Here is a 5,320-nt window from a genome sequence, read left to right as displayed (position 1 = left end):
AGGTGAGCATTTAGCCACCTAGCCTCTCATCTTAAATTTGCTGATTTCTGTAACACAAAGCCTTCATTTATCAGTGAGATCTCTTTCCCAAGTACTGGGATAGAAGGATTCAATCTATCCTCCTGGAGTCTGTAATTCAACCCAGAGCACCTACTTGAGGGTAAAAGGTTAGCCCCAGGCCTGGGAGGATGCTGGCTTCCCCCAACACCTGGTTTTACATCTGCCCCATCGGCAATGTGCACTAGTGGGCCTGGCTGCATAACTAAGGGGCATGAAAGGTGCGGGCAGTGGCTGTGACTTCAGTGTCAGCCCTTGGATCTCATTTCGGAATGGAATGGGCTGTCAAGGCCAGTGTCTGGTTCTCCCAGGAGGTGAGGGTGCTGGTTCTCAGGCCACCTATCCTTTACTTAGGGGTATGTAGTCACAAGTTGAGCTCCGTGCCTTTTGTGTCTTCCAAGTTTGCTTACTGGGTCAAACCTGCAAACAAAGTGCTCAACCCTCCAGAGTCTGAGCTCTTTCCTGCTGACTTCTTGGGCCTGAAGCAAAACCCAAGGCTCTGCCAACCCACTGAGGGAATCACCCTAGCTTCCTTCTTTGTCTTGATCTGACTGTAATGAACACAGATCAAGCCACCAAACGCCCCTCTGCTACTGTCTCCAGGTTGACCACCGACCCAGAGAATTCCCACAAGGTGTTCTCCTGGGCCTGGCTCCAGATCGCCGCCCATCTGAAGGATCCGCGAGGGTCGCTCCTCTGCTGAGCTCCATCTGTTCATGTTGGCCACTATGGTCAAGGCGGGGTCGGGCTCCTGCTCGCCTCAGCAGGCATCTTGGCTACAGTGTTGGGAGGTTTTGGAACCGGGACTCCAAAGAGCCGGGATCCCACAGAACCGGGACTCCACAGAGCCGGGATCCCACAGAGCCGGGATCCCACAGAACCGGGATCCCACAGAGCCGGGACCCCACAGAACCAGGATTCCACAGAGCCGGGATCCCACAGAGCCGGGACTCCACAGAACCGGGATCCCACACAGCCGGGATTTCACAGAACCGGGATTCCACAGAGCCGGGATCCCACAGAGCCGGGATCCCACAGAACCGGGATCCCACAGAGCGCAGCCCCCCCCCCCCCCCCCCCCCCCGTGCGGGAGCCGAGGAGGCGGCGGCGGCTGATGTGGGTGCGCAGCTAGTAATGCCTGGCTGAGCTCCCGACTTCCTCTTCCTCACAGACTCTCAGCTCCGGCGCGTAAGCCGGTTGAATCTTCAGCCCGTGCGGAGTTGAGAGGAACCTTACAAATGTTTCCACCTGTTGACAGGACTCTAAGGCAGTAATCACGGGTGCAGCCCAGGCAAGACCCCGGAGAGCACCGAGAGCACCGAGCGCGGCGGCACAGCGGGGCTCCGGTCTCCATGGCAACAGGCGCCGCCCCGGGTCGGGAGGCGGCCAGGCTCGGCTCGGGAAAGGCGGGCGGGTCCCGCGCCCAGCCTCGCCTAGGAACCCCCTTTCCCTTCCACCGCGGGGTTCTTTCTCTGACTTCTCGACTTGTCGCTGGGCAACGGGACCACTTTGTCAAAGAACTGACTCCCGTGGCGGGAGTGGGGGTGGATGAGGAGGAGTCGGGCCTGCACGCCTTCCCCCATGTGGGGTTGGAGGACCGGGGAGGAAGGCAGCCTTTAGGGTCGGGTTTCAGTGTCGTGCCCCTGACCCCCACACACAGCGTGTGTAGGTGTAACTGGCGGGAGACACCTTGGCACAGGGCGTTAATTGATGACGGGAGAGCTTGACCGCAGACGCCTAAGGCTGCCTTTTCCAACGCACCGTCAGAACAGACCACCATCTAAACCGACCACAGGGCACACCATGCCCCACCGACATTAGGAGCATTCTGTGAATGTCAGCATGCCGCTGTGGCTGAATAGGGCTCAGTCCCCCAACTCCTCCCTCCCATCCAACAAGTGTAAGTTCTAAGATCCCCAGTGGATGCCTGAAGCTGCCAAGAGTACCAAACCCTATATATACTAGGTCTGTCTTTCTCTCACACGTCCATGACAATGCACAGTAACAGATTAATACCAACTATTGATAAAAGTTACTTGAATATGGTTTCTCTTCCTCTTTCTCAAGATGCCTTCTTGCTCTTCCCTCTCTTTGCTTGAAAGAAGTACTTTCTATGGACTGATGTGGTGGCAGAGCATGCTAATCCTCTGTCTGCAGCATCAGCATCACATATGGGCACTGGTTGGTGTCCCAGCTGCTCCACTTCCCATCCAGCTCCCTTGCTTGTTGCCTAGGAAGGCAGAGGAGTATGGCCCAAGTCCTTGGGACCCTGCACTGACATGGGAACCCAAAGGAGGCTCCTGGCTTCAGCTCAGCTTTGGTCATTGCAGCCAATTGCAGAGTGATCTCATGGATGGAAGGCCTCTCTGTCTTTCCTTCTCTCTGTAAAATCTGCCTTTCCTATAAAAATAAATCTGGGGAGAGGTGAAAAAAGCACTTCTAGCTTCTCTTGGGCATCTCTGAATCGCCAGTGTCACTACTCTGGCACTTTGGGGCTATTAGGAAGGAAAGCAGGGGTGGCTGCCACAGCCCATCTCATAATCCAGTCGCCCTCCAGTGACTGTTGGCAGGATGGGACACCCACAGAGGATACATGGCCAATGGGATGCTTTATGTGCAGGGAGGATGAGACAGTTGGCTTAGGAGCTCAAGGAGCACAGAACAGCATAAAATTTAGAATTGATTTACTTCTGGAATTTACCATTGGGCATTTTGGAATGCAGTTGCTGACCAAGGACCACTGGAAAAGTGGGAAGCAAAGCCATGCCTAACAGGAGACGCCTGGGCCTTAAGGTTGCTCCTTGCCTAAGTGTGTTTATATAAAGTACTATTTTCTAAGACCACTAGAATGATTAAATGACCTCAAGAGTCAGAGCCTTAGTCCAGGCCCACCAGATGGCTTCAGGTTACAATTGAGGGTCTTTAAAAGTTCAAGACAAAGTATGTATGATAAACAACAACAAAAAAATTATGCATGAATTTAAAAATGCACCCCCCAAAAAACAACCACATCTTTTAATTCAATTTTCCATGAGATTTTTGAAGTGTCCTTGTAGAATGAGAAGCTGTGTAACACAGGGGTTAAGAAGAGGGCAGGCCCTAGAGGCAAGGATGGGTTTGTATCCTGGATGACCCACGTCCAAGGGCATGACTGTGTAAGTCATTAAAAGCCTCCAAGCCTCAATTTCCTCGTTGGTCTAACAGGAATTCAACAGGAGACCTACAGAGAGGGCTGTGGCGAGAAGTAGATCACTGAAGGAATCTGTTACACAGTAAACAATTAGTTCATAAGCTATTACAGATACAACTAGATTTATGAGTTCCTTTAGAAATGACTAATGGCTCATTTTTTAAATTCCTAGAGCTGAGCTTATTTAAGTACTCAATAAACATTTGCTTTTTTCATGGACAGACAGATTAAGAATTTATTACACCCCATTCCCTTGTCTTAGAACAAATTAATAAATAAAAGAGGGCAGAATGCTGTGCAGATATGGTTCTTATGAGATCAGGGCAGGGGCGGGGGAGGAGGGAAGCCTGTACCCTCCCCTTGGCATTCTCACTCACCTGACAGGTGTCTGTCAGTGGAAAGGCTGGGACACTATTCCGCTGCACTAGATGAGTCGTCACACCCACTGCTAGTGCCAGGCAAGGCCCAGGAAAGAAGAGAGTCACTGTTCACATCCCCTAGCCCCTCGTCTTGGGAGACAGAAAGGTATGACTTGGTAGAGGTGAGTCTAGGGGCCTGGAGATAGCATTGCTCCCCGAGAGCAGCCTTCTGGAAAAGGTGAGACTGAGAAAGGGCTCCTTTTCCCGAGTCAGGTTTGCCCTCTGGCACAAGCCATGTCCTTGGGTGGTGAGGATGGGAGACTGCAGTTTCCTGTCCTGGGAACGGATGTGCTCTACGGTGAGCCTGACTCAGCCAGGCTCTCTCCCTTATGGGCTGCAGTAGAGGCTGGCCAGGCACAGGGAGGCAGGGACAGAACGGCTAAGTCACAGTGAAGTTAGTGTTGGCAAAGGCCAGGGTGGGCCTGCCAGGCAAAGGAGGTCCTGTGGCTGCCTGGAGGTCCTGGTGCAGCGTGAGCTGCAGGGTCCAGAAGAGCCATCCATGAGCCAAGGCCAAGGGCATGCTGTCTCAACGCCTCTCATCTTCTGTCTTCCCCTTGCCCTCTATTCCCTGCCTACTTCATTCAGCAAGCTGTGAATTTTGCTTCTGCGTGTAAAAGTCCGGCGCTGATGGCCATGAATGGATACTGTTCCTACAGAACTTACTCATTTACAAGCAGAGACATTAGAGTAATCAAAACACATCAACCTTGAAATAAACTATGTTGATGAGTGTCCTCTACCCCACACCTACCAATGATCTACGCAAGGGTGCTTCAGAAATTTTGTGGAAAATGGGATTAAAAGTTAAGTTTATTTTGGTGCAAAAAATTTTGAAGTCCATGCATGTGAAGAGTCTTTAAAAATATATGAAAAATGAAGTTTATGAAAAACAATCGTGTCTAGATTTCAAAACTTTTTATACTAAAATAAATGCATCATTCTAAAAGTTTTTATTTATTTGAGAGGCAGAAAGACAGACACCGTTCATCAGCTGGATCCCTTCTCCAAATGCTGGAAATGGCCAGGCCTGGGCAAAGCCCAGAGGGCAGGGAACCAATGTTCTCCACCAAGAACTCAATCCAGGTTTCCTAAAGGAGTGTCGGGAACTCAAATACTTGAACCATCACCTACTGGTCCCCAGAGTCTGGATTAGCAGGCTCTAAAATCTGCCAGCCGGGGGTATCAATCCCAGCTCTGACACTGAATGCCTCGTGATTTTTGTCCAAATGACACAAGTTTTCAGAACTCTTCTTCCTCATCTGTGAAATGCTGATATAGGGCTGTGAAAGGCACACACAACGAATCGCTCAAAACAGGCCAATTGTTGCTCCTGCTGGAATTATTCAAACATGGAGGTAGCAAGCATTTTCTGGGAAGGGCCAACCTGTGTTTCAACCACTCAGTTCTACTGCAGCATGGAAGCAAAGGTTGTAGGTAAGAGAATGCTTACATGTTTCTATTATAAACATGATAATTTGAAGTCTTGTATGATTTTCACATGTCAAAGGAAATTTTCTCTTGGATTTCTACAAATTATTGAAAAACATAAAATACATTCTTAACCCACAGGCTATGTAAAAATAGGCTAGGTCCATAAAACCCCAAAATTTGGTGTCTGAATGTGCAGACACAAGCTAGGTTGATGAGCAAGGTT

Source organism: Ochotona curzoniae, unplaced genomic scaffold (genome assembly GCF_017591425.1).
Source record: "Ochotona curzoniae isolate NIBS_2020 unplaced genomic scaffold, NIBS_Ocur_1.0 scaffold_4506, whole genome shotgun sequence".
NCBI lineage: Eukaryota > Metazoa > Chordata > Mammalia > Lagomorpha > Ochotonidae > Ochotona > Ochotona curzoniae.
The sequence above is the reverse complement of the archived record's forward strand: the minus strand, read 5'-3'. Positions refer to the sequence as shown.